General features: G+C 37.1%; 1 protein-coding gene across 1 annotated transcript in view; it reads left to right on the top strand.

Annotated features, from left to right (window-relative positions):
- CTNNA3 (catenin alpha 3) overlaps positions 1-19,063 on the top strand; it is a 1,082,048-nt gene that overhangs the window by 215,757 nt on the left and 847,228 nt on the right. The gene's annotated exons all lie outside the window — the stretch shown is intronic.

Raw genomic sequence — 19,063 nt, 5'->3', positions numbered from 1 at the left:
GTTTAAGATTTGTAAAGATGAAGTTGTTTTTATAGAATTGTTAGTTGTAAAGCTCATGACTTGTTGGATAGGAAATTGACCATCTGGGATTGTGCACTATATTTTATGTGCATAGTTGAACTGCTAAATTTAGTAGGTTTTGTGATTCTTTGGCACATTGGTGGATCTCCGTATTCTTAAGTTTTGGTATCTTTGATTCTTGACCAAAATCTCTTGGTTGTCAATAAATCAAAGTAGCAAAGCTGATTTTGATAAATATGAAACTACATTGTAGGGATGGCTGTATAATTTATTGGGCTAGTACAAACTGGAAATGTGAAGCTTCTTGTTTAAAAATCTGGACAGTGGTAGGTTTGCAAAAAATTAGTTATATGCTGTGTTTTTTCTTGATATATGAATTTTTTTATGCTAGTTTTCCTAGAGCATGGGAGTCCTGGGGGCAGGGACAAATGCATAGCTTCGCAAATGTCCTTGGCCTTGCCTCATGAAACTGACCTAAACCTACCCACGGTGTGCCAAAGCTTTAGGGAAGACGGTAATTGCTGTATAGGGGAACAGTTGACACAAAAGCAGTTATCTCAGGAAGTCTAGAGGCAGGCTGCGTGTAATCATTGACATGGGCTTTAACCCAATTTGTTGATGCACACAAATTCAAAAACAACATTGTTAAAAATTTCAAGATGTGATGGAAGAGCATTAAAACCCAGGCACAGAATCGTTTCTGAGTATTGAGGTACATGTGTAGTTCAGCAGCAGGATATTGAAGCTGATCCTATTTATAATAAACATACATCACCTAAAAGTAGGTGGTAGTTTCATGGTTTTTATGCTTAGTCTTAGTATGCATAGTTTAAAACAACGCATACTAAGGGTGAGGTGAATGTTGTGCCCAAGTGTAGTCATTAAGAAGGGGCAGTGTCTACATTCATCTACAAACAATAACAAATGTCACTCTTTTTAATATTGCTATGCCCCAGCACATTAGAGACATCAGTGATAAACAAATGATTTACACAGGATTTTTTTGTGTTTATTAGGTCTGGAGATGTTGAATAGTTGTGGTTCTGTTGGGTTTTACTAATATGTGTAATTTAAATTAGTACATTTTTAGATTTTTATTTAATAACCATTATATTCCCATGGATACATTGAAAATAATGATAACACAGTGATTGTAAAGCCAAGGATTCAAAATTTGAGGCAGTTAAATTATTTTATATGTTCATTTGGAGTTTTTCTTTAAGTTTAAAAATAATTACAGTGGAATGCTATGAACTGCAAATGGAAACATTTTTGTCAGGTAAGTGTAAGCCTATATTGTTGAATAATTAATCAAATAGTATGTGTTTTGTTATTCTGAAGACTATTTCAAAAATTGTGTATCTTGAGATTAATAATTCCTTGCCTTGGGAGAATTTGAAGTTTTGAAACAACCTATAAAAAGAGATGGTTTGGGATTTTCCTTGCATGTAAGAATTCTACCCATCTCATTGGAAATTCGTTTTGTAAAGAATTTCAAACTTATGTAATATTTCTTGGTAATAATGTAAAGAAGAAATTTATCAGTTGAAAGGACTTACAGGCAGTGATTCTTTTTCTATGGACAGTAGAATTTAGATTGTAAAATGTAAAGGCATGTTGCAAACCTACTTATTTTTATATGTGTTATATGTTAGAATTGTCATTGTCAGTTAAGGTGTATAGGGCTGGATTCTTTATATTTTTATATTCTTGAGTTAGTTTTTAATATATTACAGTATTAGTGCGTACTGTGGAAGTTACTGTGTTTTGAGTATTCTTTATGCTGGCTTTTTTGTTTTTAGTTTCTAGATGCCTGTAATTTATAATCTTAGCTAATTTAAAAGAAATAAACAGTATTCTTTAGAGTTCTGTTAGCAGCAGATATGCCAGTATCAAAAATAGGTATAGTATGAAGTCGGAGTCCAAGGAGATATAAATGAATTGTAAAAATGAATGTTGTAGACTGATATATTGATACTAGTTTATACTACTAATGATTCAACAACCAGGGAATTGAGAGAAATAAATTATAGGGATCTGGTAAAATAGGCCAAAATAAGGGTCATTTTCTTATTTCTTCTTTTGTTCTAATTTAAGGACTAGACATTAGGTAACTGTTTAAGTACATGCATTGTTGTGGAAGAAAAGATCATTTCAGCTGTTATTATTCTGGACTTCTTTGAGATGTGATCTTACTCATCCCCTAAAGGATCCCATTGCCTACATGACTGTTAATTCATGGTTTCAGGTCTTGAACAGCTAACAGTTGGGTCAACTAAGACTATCAGGGAAGATGTGCTTTAGGGTTTAACAGAAGCTTGTACATTACTCTTCCGAGAAAATCACCAAAAAAAAAAAAAAATTAGCAGACTATAATCGATCTATAAAAAGCTAAAGTCAGGAATACTGCAAGAAAACTGAGATATATGGGCTTATGGAAATTATGTATTGCCTATGTGTCATAAACACAATAATGTACATGTTAAGGATTTAAGGATTTAAAGAGAGACTTAACACATTTTACTGACAGTTTCTGTATTGGTTGTGAAATAGTTAAAATTTAAAGTTTTAATTAAATTTCTATTGATGCAATTTCTAGTCACATAATAACCGGTGATTTCTAGTAACTGATAACTGGTGATTTCAAAGTCTATATAGTCACAGTTTTAGTTGTCACGGGGAATCAGACAGAATCAGATAAGTGAAAAAGAGATCATGAACAAAAGTGTAGTAGTGGTAAGCACTAAGTACAGTAGCAGTGTAGGAAGGGTTAGCTTTCTTGGGGCAAGCTTTCATCTGCCTTTGTAAAATAGTCTTGAGGAAAAAAATGATGAATCAAAGGATGGATTTATGTACTCAGGAAGGAAACAGCCTAGTGGTGATTCAGATGTACTATTTCTTCAAATTAACATATAATTAAAAATAAAACAAAAAGAAAATAAATACTCATGGTAGTAAAAAGGATCAAGTCTTGTTTTAAAGGAGAAGAGGTGATATAGAAGGCTTCTCAATAGTTACGACCAGAAGGATAAGTGGTTGTTAGGTGAAAGCAGAGGTGAATGTGGGAAAATACATTCCAGAAAAATGTAATTTATGTAGATACCATGTAGTGTAAATGAGTTCAGTATCTTTATGGAGCTGAAATAAGTCTAGAATGGCCTTATTCCAGAGATTGAAGGGGACATATGAGAGTACCTCAACGAAGTCAAGGATAATAGAGTTAAAAGATAGTCAGCTTTTTGCATGAACTTTAAAAGAAGATGCTTTATGTAGTGTGAGATGAGAACTGGGCACTAACATATTTGGATAATAAAATAAGTATAGTGCATATGTGATTAGAGAGGGCCAAGAATGAAACATGAGCTGCCAAAGCAGCATTATAGTCTCTATGTATAATGAAGCAAGAGTAACTGATCCCTAAGGTTGTTTATTTGAGCTAAAAAAGTTGTATTTTATTCTAGAAATCTCCAAGCATTCAGAGTATTTGCCTTTTCTCATAATGTCTTGATTTAATCTTTGGTATGCCAGAAATACAAAGGGAAACCATTTAGTAGATTTGTAATCCAGTCAGAAATACAGCTCTCATATATACATATTACTCAATGATTCCTGTTGAGGTTGAATTGTGAGATATTATCCATCTCTCTCTGAAATATGAATTTTAGTTAAATGAAATTCATTGCCCCCTAGGGAGTTGGGATAACTTTAACAAAAAAACTGCTGATAATGTATTTTCAGGTGGAAAGCAACAGCTTTTATGTTATTTTTTTTTAAAGATTTATTTTATTTTTATTGAAAAGTCAGATATACGGAGAGGAGGAGAGACAAAGAGGAAGATCTTCCATCTGTTGATTCACACCTCAGGTGACCACAGTGTCCAGAGCTGGGCTGATCCGAAGCCAGGAGCCTCCTCCGGGTCTCCCGCATGAATGCAGGATCCCAAGGTTTTGGGCTGTCCTCCACAGCTTTCCCAGGCCACAAGCAGGGAGCTTGACGGAAAGTGGGATAGTCGGGATTAGAATCGCTACCCATATGGGATCCTGGCGCATACAAGGCAAGGACTTTAGCCTTTAGTGATTGTAATGTTTAACCAAAGTTGCAAATTATTGTTGTAAAAACATTAACACAGTATCTCACTTAGGGTAGGTGTGCCAAAAATGTTAGTTCCATTCTCTTTTTCACAGCTTTCAATGTATATAAAACTCATGTTCTTCCTGGAGAAGTAATTAAAAAATATAAAGTTAACTGAAAGATAGGAATAGATATAATTGATTTTGGCACAACATAATAAATGAAAGATATATTTTAGATAATTGTAAGTAGCCCCTTACCTTTAGATTTACATGTCTGAAGTTTCATTTAGCTTATTACATTACATATCATCAGAAATTTAATTTAAAAATATAATTATACTAGTGTGAAGCACAGATAAATATGGATATTAATTTTCATAAAGTTTCATGATAAATATTTTAAAGTTACTCACCATTTCTTTAGTTGGCATCCTTATATATATTTCTTCTGATTGCATTATGAAAAGACTCAACATTTATGATCACTAGTTATGATACTAAAATAATACAAACTTTATTTAAATCATTAATCTTTGTTAATAATGTTATGTATTTGCCAATATTACAGATTATGAATATTTAAACTTGGGTTTGTTCTTATAGTATTCTTAAATACAGTCCATTTCCCAGTATTGTTATTTTTTCTGATTCTTTGTGTAAACTGATATTTTAAAAAATAGCTCTTATGAAGACATGGTCTTCCAGAAGCTGTGTTTTTGAGCCATGAAGCAAGAGAAGTAGAAGCTGGAGGTCAAAGCAAACAATCTGAACTCTATTCCCTAGCAACCTTTAAACAGAACCTCTATTCTCAGTCGTACGTTAAATTTCATATGAGATTTTTATTAAAAAAAAAGATTCTTCTGTTAAAAGGATGTTTGAATGAGATAGCAATCTTCTATTCACTGGTTCAATCATAAAACGCCTTCCACAGACAGGACTGGGCCAGATCAAAACAGAACCCTGCATTCCATCCTGATTTCCTTTTGGAGTGGGAGGGAGGGGCCTTATAGCCAAACACTTCCTGCATCCCAGATGTGTGTTATTAGCCAGAGCTGGAATCAGAAGTGGAGTAGGATGCACACTCAAGTCACTCTAATGTGGAATATTGGTATTCCAAGTGGTAGCTCAATCATTGTTCCAGACACACCAAGAATGAGAATTTTTCATGAATGACCTTAAATTTACATCCTTTGAAGCAAATTCTTTTTCCAAAACCTTTAATAAAATATACTTAATATGAAATTTTATGAAATGAAAAAAAAACTTCATTAAAAAAATCTGATTTTTGTACCTGGGTCCTACTGTGCTGATTGCTGTGATACTTAACAAATGGGACTGCTTTGGTAAAAAGCTAAGTTTTGGTGTCTGTGCTTAAAAGCCCATCATGAGGGCCTGGAGCGGTAGCCTAGCAACTAAGGCCTCGCCTGGAACATGCCAGGATCCCATGTGGGTGCTGGTTTGTTTCCTGGTTGCCCTGCTTCCCATTCAGCTCCCTGCTTATGGCCTGGGAAAGCAATCCAAGACAGCCCAGACCCTTGAGACCCAGCCCCCATGTGGGAGACTCGGAAGAAGCTCCTAGTTCCTGGCTTTGGGTTGGCTCAGCTCTGGCCTTTGTGGTCACTTGGGGAGTGAATCAGAGGAGGGAATATCTTCTTCTCTGTCTCTCCACCTCTGCAAATCATGATTTGCAGTGACTTTGAGTAGGTCATAGACATTATATAAGTTATGGAAAGGGAGTTTGTGCCACAAAGTTATCTCGTTTAAAACAGCTGTATTAGGTGACCTGAAGGACTCCTGAGGAAGATGAAGCTTGTTTTATTGTTGATCATCTGAATAATATTATTGGTTTTGTTTATGAACCTACTGGAAATGCACTGATCACATTTGAAGTTTTCTTTGTGATGCTGACATGCTCTCTTGGTTTCTGACATGATAAAATAAAATATATTACTTAAATTGTTTTTGATTATCCAAAGGTCATAGTGTGATATATAATTTGATTGCATAATACTCATGTGTTTCTATGTGCTCACAAATGAAAAGTAAAAAGCCCCCATGATATTGAAGAATTCTTTAACTATTTTGTGATTTTTGTTGAGGTAATTTGGGGAAAGAGCTGAAAGTAAGGCTTTTCTTCTTGCCTCATCTGGGCAATAGAACTATTAAAAAAGCAACCCCTATCAGGACATGATCTATACAACCAGGGCATGTGTTATGAATTAGGTTTGGCCTCAAACCATTTCTACAGTGAGAAGCAGAATCAGCTTTTTTGGGGTCAAAGCTGGTTGCAGATAATCATTGGAGGTTTGTATATCATTGCCCTGTCCTCAGCCTGAACTCTGCCCTTTCTATTTCTGTGGAAATCACATTGAATTGTCAGTGGTACCAGGGTGCATGGCACTCTCCCATGCACACAGACATGTCATAGGAAGACCTGCTGACTAGTGGGATAACGCTTGGTAGTTTTTCATTCTATCAGGTGGCCATAAACACATAGCATGTTTTGTATTTAATACCCAATGTTGGGCCTGGTGCAATGGCTCAGTGGCTAAATCATAGCTTTGCATCTGACTGGATCCCATTATGAGCACTGATTTGCATCCTGGTTGCTCCCTTACCATCTAGCTCCTTGCCAGTGGCCTGGGAAAATACTGAAGATTGGCCCAAAAGCCTTGGAACCAACCCTGCCCCCACATGGGAGACTTGGAGGAGGTTGCTGGATCCTGGCTTTGGATCAACTCAGCTTCAGGCATTGCAGCCACTTGGGGAGTGTGCCAGCAAATGGAGGAGCTTTCTCTCTGTTTCTCATTCTTTGTGTAAATCTTCCTTGATAATAAAAATAAATCTTAAAAAAATACCAAGAGTTTTTTTTAACTTCAACTTTCTTTTAAAATTATTCCACTAAAATTATGGTGTTTTTGTTCTCTTTCTCAGTACTTTAGTATTCATGTACTTCTAGGGTTTTTTGTTTTGTTTTGTTTTGTTTTTTTAGTACCTGTTGCATCGCATACTGGGGATGCTCTAAGTCTCTTCTTCTTGGTCCTTACTAGAAAATTCCTTCAGCAGATAGGTCTGATTTTTGGTGTCTTACAGTCATTTGGGTTTTTATCTGTGCTTAATATGAAATAGACTTGTTTTCTTCCACAGAAACAAAGCACTGCCACCTGACAACGCCACCCACCCCTGTCATTTTAAATATGCTGGGGCTTAGATCGGAAGCTCAGGAATGACCTCCATGATGTATTCATGGTCTTTCCTAGGAATATGAAAATCTCCAGACAGTGAAATTATTCAGAATAGGAAATGGTTACTTTGAGCATCAAGTCCTGGGACTGGGAACATTCCAAAGTAATAATGCCCCTTCTTCATTCCCTGCCGTGGCATATGCTCCCTTGTTTGCCAGCATCTTTTCATTGTCCCTTCTGTAACTGCTCACAGTGCAGGGTTGTGGAAGTCAACATTTGCGCAGGTTTTTAGTGACTTAGAATGTTCTCCTGCCTTTAAAAAAGAATTGAAACTCCCTTCTGTGCCCTTCTTCCTTCAAGATTCCTATATATGTTGGGACCCCTATTCCCCAGAAGCATGTAGTTGAGCTGGACATACTGTAAACCCCTGGATAACTGTCAGATCATGATGAAGTTTTCAGATTGTTCTGTGCAAATGAAAGAATAAACATTTTTTGTTAACAGCAAGAGAAGCAAGGTCTTGGATAGATACAAAAGTCCTGTTTGTTTTTAGGTGGATTTAGGGGAAAATACTTGTTTTGAAAAGAGACTGTGGAGTTAACCATCTGTACATCACAAAACATTGTATTTGCTATTGAAGGAAATTTTTTACAGACCTTGCAGAAGTGGATCTTGGGGTGGGGAGCATTTTCTTATTTGTTCATGAAATAGAAAAAGTAGTGTAGTTTGAAACTGGAGAATTCCAAGTAGATCTATTCTTTAGTCTGTTGTTCCTACCAAATCACACGTAGGGTTGATAAATCTGCTAAATATGATGTGCTGTTGGCCTCGTTGCATCTCCCTGTGATGTAGCACATGCAGATAATAGCATCAGTCCATAGTCTTATTACCCTATTCATCACGGCCTTGAGCTAGTTACACTCTCACAAGTTTTTGCGTTATGCAGCATCATTTCAAAGAGAATGTTCTCATGGCTATTGAGGAAACTTAATGATCTTAACTGTGATATTGTGAATCTTTTTGACACCATTTTCTGGTTTACAACCTTCAATTTGAGTTGGTCTAATAATTGGATTCATTCTCCTTTGAAGTGAAGAAACCCCAAGATTGTTACTAATGTAATCTTTAAAAATGAGGGGGCAATTATATTACAGTGTGTGTATTTTGTTCTTCAAATCAGCAAACCAAAAGAGGGTCACATTCTCATTAAAATGAATGTTACTGAAACATGTCTATACTGCGGATTCATTTACATTTATTGATCTCCAACATACAATTAATGTGTCAATGTATTAATTGTTTTTCAGACAAATTAAATCTAGATGTCTGAGAATTATATTTGAAATTTACAAATCATATCAGCCTAGAACTTTTTTTAAAAGATGCATTCATTTTTATTAGAAAGTTAGATTCACTCCCCCACTGCAAGGGCTAGAGCTTAGCTGGTCTGAAGCCAGGAGCCAAGAGCTTCCTCCTTGTCTCACATGCAGGTAAAGGGTTTACCAAGGCTTTGGGCTTTTCTTTACTGCTTTCCCAGGGAGCCGGATGGGAAGTGGAGCAGCTGGGACATGAACTGGTGCCCCTAAGGGATCCTGGCACATGCAAGGTGAGGACTTTAGCCGCTAGGCTACCGCAACAAGCCCCTGACTAAAACTTTTAAAGTACACATTTAAGCATTGCTAACAAGAGAATATGAAAAGAGATTTTTATGAAGTTTGTTTAAACTGTCTATCATTCTGCTACCTTAAATGATCGTTTACAACCTTTCAATCCACAATGTCTTCTTATAAAAATCTTTAGATAATTTGATTTAGTGAGGATATTTTGAGTAAATGTGCATTGAAGTCTCTGAGTGTGTAAAATATGCAAAGAATGTGAATCATTTATTATTTATTAGATTTCTAAATGAAAAATACTTTGCCATTTGTTATTTCCTAATTCTCAAAATCAGGAAAGCATTGTCAGATTATGAGAGTATACTTATAGCATGTGACATCAGGAAACAGTAATAGAGTTTGGTACAGGCAATCTGCTGTACATTTCATATACTTACAGTTAGTTGGTCTTCACGGGAACATCTTACATTCTATCAAGTACTCAGTGATGGGCAAACTACTGTTCATATTCATTTACAAATCAGTCTGTAAGCAGATCAGTCCTTAGTTTAGAAGTCTTGTATTATCGTATTTTCATCCTTTTTAGACTTTCTAATCAAATCATTTCTTGGTTTGAGGAAGATAAGAAGTTGTGTTTTGGAGCCCATGATTGCTTGGAGCTCCTTGTCAGTCATGTTTTACAAAGGAATAGTCATGTGAAAAGTAAGTAGGCATCATGAATTTCAAGAGTGAACTTGGAATATTGTATGCATTTTGCTTTGATCATTTACTTTGAAAAGCACATTTATGTAGACTCCTGCATTTCTATCTTTTCATCCTATCTTATTATTGTTAGTAATAGCTAGAGTGGGGGGTCGGCATTCTGATATTGTGTAAAGTTGCCAGCTTAGATGTTGGCAGGCATCTTTGCTGCTTCATTTCCATTCCAGCTCCATAATAATGGCTTGGCAAAGGTAATGGAAAATAATTCAAGTGCATGGGCTCCTGCAACCCAGTTGGGAGACTCAGAAGTGCCTGGCTTTTGTGTGGCTCCACCTTAGCTGTTGTGGCCACCTGCGGAATGAACCAGTGGATGTATAGTCTCTCCCATTCTCTCCTTAACTCTGACTTTCAAACAAATAGCAATAAAAATAATAGTAATGGTAGAGGGATAAATAATTATTTTTTTCACTTATTTTGCTGGACCAATTTAATCTTTACCCAGAAGGTTTTGGTCTTATGTCACATTAGCTGTCGTGTAAAAGGAGGATTCATTACATTGGATGAAGAAATTTTAGTGGCATGTTTATCAGTAAATGTGTGTTGTTTGAGTAATTCCTTTTATTTATTCTTATTTGATGTGAGAGACATTTTTCTAAGGAAAAGTACAGTGAGCAGAAGCTTAACATTTTCAGATAAGTTGGAATGGTGACTGAGGGAATTACAAGTGTGCTTATCAAAGTCCAATGATTTGGTAATGAGATGCTCATGGTTCCACCCGTTCCATTTACGTGAGATTTCTACACAATCATATTACTCTAAAATATGTGCCTTTGGAGGCACAGAATCAGCTTTTTCATGCCGTATTTGATTTGAGTGTACATTGAAGAAACACATTGATTCACTTGAGACTTGGAGGATGTTGCTGGTTTGTTATTCGGGAAATAAGATATTCCCTCTTCCTAAAACTGGGCTAGTGTTTACAAGATGTCCATGTTGAATGACAATTTCAATTTGTAATTGCTAAAAACAGTGCATATGCGGGTTCTTGTGTGCATGTACATTCTGAAGCCATTTCCAAGAACCATCCCATTGTTTTCCTCCATTGTAAAAACTTTTTGTATATGTCATGTCAATGAATTGCATGACATTCTGGCATTCTACTTTTTATTTCCATGTCAATAATTTTGTTTTGAAAAGAATTCAATTTTGTTCCCAATTCCCATTAATTTCTGTGAAACAATTGTTTCTGTCCCCTCAACTCTTTTATAAAATAAACCACTATTGCATATTATAGAGATTCTCCAAAAACATTGACACAGAATTGCAAATCAGTAAATATATTTGCCATTTAATTAACATTGCAGATTGTTAGTGGGAAGGCCATAATTGTTAGAGAGTGAACCGGGAAGTTTCTAGTCTTAATATTTTCTTGGAAAAAACTAGAGACAGTTTTTAATTAAACCTTCAACATTCTGGATTATTATGGCAAATGTGGTTTAAATGTTAGCTGACAAGTGACAATAACTGGCCTGGAATAACATTTAAATTTATCTGTAAACATTTAATTTAAAAGGTCATAATGGGATAGAGAATCAAGATGGCGGAATAGGATAAGGACACGTTTAAACGGACAGAAAAACATTTAATCAGGATGAAGCAGAGAGGACATATTCCAGGAAATAGGAAAGGACAGAACAACAGCAGAAGGGTACCTGGAGACTGACAGACACAGGAAAGCAGCAGGCACAGCAGTGTGGTGTTGCAGTGACTGATACTCCAGCAGCATTCAGCAAAGGCGATCTGAACTCCACCAGCAGCAGGAACTCCACCAGCAACCAGGTGGGAAGAAACTTTCACTGGGAGCTTGGGAGGGGAGCCCAGACAAAGAACTGTCTGTCCTGCTAGTCCGTTTGATTTGACCAGGAGCAGAGAGAGTAGCAGATCCCAGATGGATAGTGCGAGAGCAGGGTGGATTTCATAGCCCAGTCAGCCCCCTAGAACCGAATTGGGCACCATTTTGCGTAAGGAGGCAAAAGCAAGGGAAAGGACTGAGCATGTGCTGAGTTGGGAGTGAACTCATTTCTGACTCAGTGAACTGCAGCAACGTGGCATTCTACAGGTTCCACCCAAGACGGGTCTGGGTAGCCTGCAGACTTGATGGCCAGCAGATCAAGAACTCTAGTAGTGGTACATCAAGTGCCATTTTGTACACTGTGGCAATAGCTTTAAGACTGCAGGGGACAATAGTGAACTGCACATGTACTGAGCTGGCGATAACTCACTGAGGTCCGTGGATTGCACTGGTCCTGCAAGAAAATAATACCGACTGTGGCATCGTACGGGTCAAAATAGTTCCATGTGGCACTCAGACCTAATGTCCAACAGGTTCCGACAAGATCAGCGCCACCGATAACCTAACTATATAGGACACCTGGTGTCTCTCTACTCCTGGGACCTTCTCCAACTGAAAGTGGGAGAAAGGTTACAGAGACAACAGTGCAGCCTCAGCATGGTATCACAGGAGGTGGAGAGTGGTAAGCCAGGAGCTGGGCCTGTGGAGACCACGGTGGAAATCTAGCATAAGAAACAAGACCTGCAACTTGCTGGAGGTTGTGGTACAAGTGGCTGCAAGCAAAGAGTTGTGTGCCAACTGCAATAAGTAAAATTGCATTGTAGACCTGTGGGTGACACAGCTTAGAAACCTGCCCCAAGGAGAAGACTCTGCTAACCAGAAGTACAATGACCAAGAGCAAAAGAAGAGACAAAAGCACAATGAATATTACCAAAAACTCCCTTGCAAAGGAGCAAAACCCTATGCCAGTCTCAGAGTTAACTGAGGAAGACATCAAGAAAATGGGGGACACAGAATTCATAAAACTCATTTTAAAGCTTCTGATCAACAATGAGAAGCACTTACAAGAATTCTAAGAATTTAAGGAAGCAATAAAGCAAATTAAGGGTGATATATCAGAAATTAAGAACACAGTAGAGCAAATTAAAAGTACAATGGAAAGTCTCCAAAATAGAATGAAGCAAGCAGAAGAAAAAATCTCAGAATTGGCAAATATCTCCTGTCAGCAGGGGGAAGCAAACAAAAAGCTGGAAGCAGAGCTGGATCAGGCCAAGAAAAGTATCAAGAATTGAAAGACACCATTAAGAGGCCAAATATAAGAGTTATGGGAGTCCCAGAATGTGCAGAAAGAGAAGCTGAGTTTGCAAATATATTTAATGAAATAATAAAGGAAAATTTCCCTAATCTGGAGAAAGAATTGGGAAACAAGATCCAGGAGGGGCACAGAACTCCCAACAGCCTTGATCAAAGGTGATCTTCACCAAGACACATGATCATCAAGCTCTTTTCAATTGAACATAAGGAAAAGATCCTAGAATGTGAACGTGAAAAAAAAAATCAATTGATATATAAAGGAATGCCAATTAAACTCACAGATCTCTCACAGGAAACTCTACAGGAAAGAAGACAATGGAGTGACATATTCCAGATTCTAAAAGAAAAACATTGTCGGCCTAGGATAACATACCCTGCAAAGCTTTCTTTCATCTTTGAAAATGAAATAAAATTCTTCCAGAGTAAGGAAAAGTTAAAAGAATTTGCCTCTTCCAAACCTGCCCTACAAATGATACTTTCAAAATGTTCTCTTGATAGAGAAGAGGAATAGCACCTACCAAAACCAAAGGCAAATGGAAAGAACATCCCAGTAAAATGACAACAGAAGACTAAACCAATGAACAACCCATTCCTAAAATGACAGGACCAAAGTACCACCTATGTATGTTTAACCCTGAATGTAAATGGCTTAAACTCAATCAAATGTCATAGATTAGTAGACTGGATTAAAAAACAAATCCCATCTATTTACTGTCTAGAAGAGACACACTTCACCAACAAAAAGCAGCAGAAACTATATCGCATGGGTTTTGTTTTCTGTTAGTTTCAACTCTTCAAAACACTTTATTCTGATTAAATCATTCAGTGACTCATAGATTACAGAGTAGCATCATTTTCTGCAAGAAGGTTCTTGATTTTCATTTCTTCAGCTACACGTTAGTCATTTAGTAGCATGTTATTACACTTCATAGTGTTGTTAATTTCTTTTTTCTCCCTGATGTTGATTTTGTTTTGTGGCTTTTCATTTAAAGGGATGTATAGTAGCTGTGTAATGTGTGTAATGGAGGCTGTCCTATCTAGTAACATGTCATTTAACTTCATGGTATTGTAAATTTCTATTTTTCTTCCTATTGTTGATTTTGTATTATGAGTTTTCATTTGAGGAAATGTACAGTAGCTATGAAATGGAGGCTAACATCCAGATGTGAGGATACAAGGTAGTATGCATTTCTACTTCCAGACAAAGACAGACTTACAATGAAAGTGTTTACTATATCTTGACAATAGGATGCTGGACTCTCTGCCATTGTCCATGCTTGCAATGATGGACATATGACTGTGTATGAAGAACTATATTTTAGTAATGATATAGAGGAACTAGATGGGGGGGGAAGGAACTGGGGAGGGGATAAGGGAAACACTAGGAGCCTATGGAATTGTATCATAAAATGATAATAATAATAAAATGTTTTTAAAAAGGTCATAATGTCCCAGTCCTTTGGTAAAGCTTACAGTATATCACATTGTAGTTAAGTTCTTAGACTTGTGTTATGATTTGCTTTACTGACTTTTAATTTTTTTAACTTAAAATATTTTTCACTGGCACTGCAGTTGTGGGGATATGAGCTTAGAAAATTCACAGATTTATCTTGTCTTGGAAATAATACGTGGAATCCTAAAGAATTCTGTCTTCATACTGTATTTGTAATTGTTAAACTTCAAATTTTAATTTTAAAAAGAAGTGAATAAAAGCCAAATAAAAATGTTCTTCAGTCTTTGCCAGTCCTATACCATAAGTGGAAGCTTCTGTTATTAGCACTCATAAAAATCTTTTAGCAAATCATTGGATTCATTGCTCAGATATTCAAGTGGTCACCTTTTCTTGAAGATTTTCTCATTCTGTACTTAATGTTGTGGGTCTTTGGTAGTTAATTTTACTGTTACAGTTAGTGGCTTAGTAATGAGAGGCACTTCACCCTCCTTTTTTCTTTTTTTCTCTACTATGGTAGTGTATACTTGCTTGTTCTCATACATGGGAACAGTAGAATAAAGCTAACAGACTAAATAGTACCATCATTAACAAATTGCTGAAAATCTGGGATTGATATTTGATTCCTCTTTTTCTGTTCATCCCCACATTAACATATAATTAAGCCACAAAGACTGAATCTGCAAAATAAATGGGATGCTCTTTTCTCTCTTCTGCACCACCACCATCACTCAGCTCTAAGACACCATCCTCTCTTGCCAAGTGCATTGAAATAAGCTTTTAAATGATCTGTTTCTATGTTAATTTTATGCATTGGAACCAGACGAATCTTTTAAGTGTACCAAATCATGTTTTTTGTAAGACTGCCCAGTGATTTCCTAGGCCATATGCCATAAAATCAAATTTCTTTACCATGGATTATGGGACCCTATGTCTTCTTGTGCCATTTACTAACTTTACACATATAACGGTGCCATCTTCCTTTCAAATTAGCTTTAGCCCCATTGGTAGACTTTCTTTTACAATTTATTTCTATTTTTAGTTTTTAGTTATTTGAAAGAGTTACAGAGGCGGAGGAAAGACAGAGAGAGTAAGAATCTTGCATCTGTTGACTCACTCCTCAAATGGACACAAATAAATGTACCAGGTCAAACTCAGAAGCTCAGAGCTTCTTCAGGGTCTCTTGTGTGACTGTAGAGTTACAAGTACACGAACCATCTTTTGCTGCCTTCCTAGACATGTTAGAAGTGAAATGAATTGGAAGTGGAGCATCTGGACTCAGATGGCACCCATACAGGATGCCAGCTTTGCAGGGGTGGCTTTAGCTTGTATGTCACAAACCAGACCCCACATTTAGTTTCTGAATAACTAAACTCTTTCTCTGCATCTGGAATTGACATTAAGCTTTATTCCTGGGATGCATATCATTGGAAGTTGCCACTATAGTATAGCAAAAATTTCTGTGTATGGTAGGAAGGTTGACTCTTGAGTGCTAGTAATTCTTTTCCTCAATATCCTCAAAGTATAAAAGGCTGGGGGCTTTTATCTGGTGTATTCGTCATGCTGACAACACATTAGGTATATGCAGCTCTTAAGTAAACCTATTTGTTGATTGTATATGTGACAATGTGTATCATTATAAGCTATCTACCCATCACCATCAAGGCACTGATTTATTTTCATTAAAGTATGATCTCCAAAAGCGCAGGAACTTGTATGTCATTTAAAAAATATTTGTTTAGGGGCCCGGCACGATGGCACAGTGGTTAAGGTCCTCGCCTTGCACGCCCGGGATCCCATATGGGCGCCGGTTCTAGTCCCGGCAGCCCCACTTCCCATCCAGCTCCCTGCCTGTGGCCCGGGAAGGCAGTCGAGGACGGCCCAAAGCTTTGGGACCCTGCACCCGCGTGGGAGACCCGGAAGAGGCTCCTGGCTTCGGACCGGCATAGCATCGGCCATTGTGCTCACTTGGGGAGTGAATGATTGGACGGAAGGTCTTCCTCTCTGTCTCTCTTCTCTGCGTATCCGCCTTTCCAATAAAAAAATAAAATAAAATAAATAAAAAAAAATATTTGTTTAGGATCCAGCGCAGTAGCTCAGCGGCTGAACTCCTCACCTTGCACACACCAGGATCCCATTATTGGTGCTGGTTCTGATCCCGGCAGCCCTGCTTTCCATTCAGCTCCCGCTTGTTGCCTGGGAAAGCAGTAGAGGATGGCCCAATGCTTTGGGACCCTGCACCCATGTGGGAGAGCTGGAAGAAGATTTTAGCTCCTGGCTTTGGATTGGCTCAGCTCTGGCCGTTGCAGTCACTTGGGGAGTGAATCATCGGATGGAAGATCTTCCTCTCTGTCTCTCCTCCTCTCTGTATACATCTGACTTTCCAATAAATAAATAGATCTTGAATACATATCTCAAATACACATATATTTGTTTTTTTGTTTGGAAGTAAGAATTACAGAGAGGGAAGAGGTAGAGAGAGAGAGATCTTCCTTCCATTTATTCACCTCCAGGTGCCTGCGAGTGCTGACCCAGGCTGAAGCCAGGAACCAAGGACTTCATCTGTTCATCTGCTGCTCCCCTTTGGGTGACAGAGGCCCTTATCCATAAGGGATGCAGTCATGGCAAGCAGCAGCCTTGTCCACTATGTCAGAGTGCCAGTCCTGACCTGAGTGTGTTATTTGCTGCTCTACCCCTAGTGCCACAATAGTGCATAAAACAGTTATCTCAGACTATTTATTGAATGCTTCTTATTTCACTAATTTCTAGTTGTCAAGCAATTCATCTTCCTGATATACTCTGGTCGAAATTATGGAAAATTAATTATTACTACTATAATATCATCTTTATATGGAATTCTGGAATCAGAGATGGTGTTGTAGATTGTGCTTCTAATCCTTAGCATGAATAAATAACATTGTTGATTCTGTTATTTTTGACCAACACAAGTTTTTATCTCTCTCAGGATTTATTTTCTCAAGTCATGTTTTCATCTTTTTTTAAAATCATATTTTCTCTACTATAATGGTAAAGTCAATTAAAGGCTATAAATTTTGGCATTAACTGAGTAATATAGAAATATAATCATTGTATGGGTGCTTAGAAAGAGAATACATTTCTCTTGTTTTGTAATTGATAACTCTATTATGTCAAGGGAAAATTTTACTACTCCACGTAAGTGCTGAAGGTGTTTTGGGACAAAGGGAGATATGCTATGGTAGAAAATGAAAATTGCTAAACCTTTCCCTTTTCTTTTCTGTGAGAAGGCCTGTGTATATGGAAAGGAGAAGTATAGCAAAAGCCCATTGCTCTTTTCCTGAGGAGCTGTGGGAAGAGTGGAGAATGAGGGCAGAGGCCCAGGAGACTACACCAGGAAGCAATGTTCTGTTCTTCCTCCCCAGAAGCTTCCATATCAAGTGAGGTAATTACTTCTGAAATATCTGGATACGTAGGGAAGAGCTGAGCACACTGGGATATTGACAAAGCTTATAATATTCCTGGGGACATCAGAAGGAGATTCATCACAAGATAAATCTGCTGGGCCTTGCATTATACAAAGATTTGCCTCAAGGAATGAGAAAGAGCAGAAATACCTTGGCAGGTGAAGTTGGGAGAACATGATCTAACAAAAGCATCAATAACAGAGAAAATACTAAAAATTTCTGACTACCATGACTAAATTTCATTTGGATGCTTGATTTTTAATTTAGAAATGAACACTTCCATCTTGCACTGAGGCATCAATAAAGGCACATGGAACAAGCTTATTTTTAAAATTGGTTGGTAAAGTTTTCCAGGTAATAAGCCTTTGATATTTTAAGGTTACTTAAAAAAATTTCCTACATTTTATCCTGTCTGCTATTTTGGTAATTAATTAAATGGTAGCCTAGTGGACAAAAGGAACAAATGCATATTTGAAATATTCAAGTACTCGGTTTTCAAATAGGAATTGAATGAAAGGTAAAGATGAATTCTTATGACATGATAGTGCAATAAAAATCTTAAAATTTCTTTTTTGCTATGAGATTTTTGACTAGTAGATTTGAGAGACCAGCCACAAGAAGAGTGAGTGATAAATTTCAGGACAGACCAAAAAAACTGGCTATGGGAGTAGGTCATGTCAAGGAAATTTGGAGATGGAAAACAGATGGAAAAGTCTGTGCAGGAGTTTCCTGGAGGACACATCGTGGAGCCCTGAATTAACTATTAGGCTTATAGATTTTAGAAATCTTTGTGAAAGAGAACTTCAATTTCAATGTCAAAGGGATTGGGCACCAGGCAATAAGGATCTAAGACAGGAGATTAAAGATCTAGTTGCAGGAATAAAACAAAAACCCTTTTTTTACAACTAAAAGAGAAGATGAGAATGAAACCAATATGAAACATCAAACTTCAGCAAGTTAGTTTCCCTGAAGTTTCCCGAACAAGAGATATATTCATCTCAGAGTGGGTGAGATGTATAGTTCAGAGCTAATAGCACAAACCACCCCCCCGCACCCAAAAAAGGGACCTGATGCTGGGAGCCGGTGTATGTCCTTGCCAAAAATAGCCCTCTTCTGTCTACTCCATTTATTTATAGCATTATTGTATCATCAGTAAATTATTTTTCACGTGGTTCAGCAAATATTTGTTTTCACTGATTTATATAAAGATAACATTTATCAAAAATTATTTTTTGCTTTGCAAAAACATTATTTGAGTATCCAGAAAAAAAAAGTATGTGTTTGTTAACTCAGATAATGTATTGCTTGTAATAGGAAATTTAAAAAGCGGATATATACACACACTTTGCTTAAGTGTATAATGAAACATGGAAGAAACTCATTTGTTTTTTTCAATTGAATGGAAAC

The sequence above is a fragment of the Ochotona curzoniae genome, unplaced genomic scaffold (genome assembly GCF_017591425.1).
Source record: "Ochotona curzoniae isolate NIBS_2020 unplaced genomic scaffold, NIBS_Ocur_1.0 contig_2692, whole genome shotgun sequence".
Taxonomy (NCBI): Eukaryota; Metazoa; Chordata; class Mammalia; order Lagomorpha; family Ochotonidae; genus Ochotona; species Ochotona curzoniae.
This window is presented reverse-complemented; position numbering and strand designations above follow the sequence as displayed.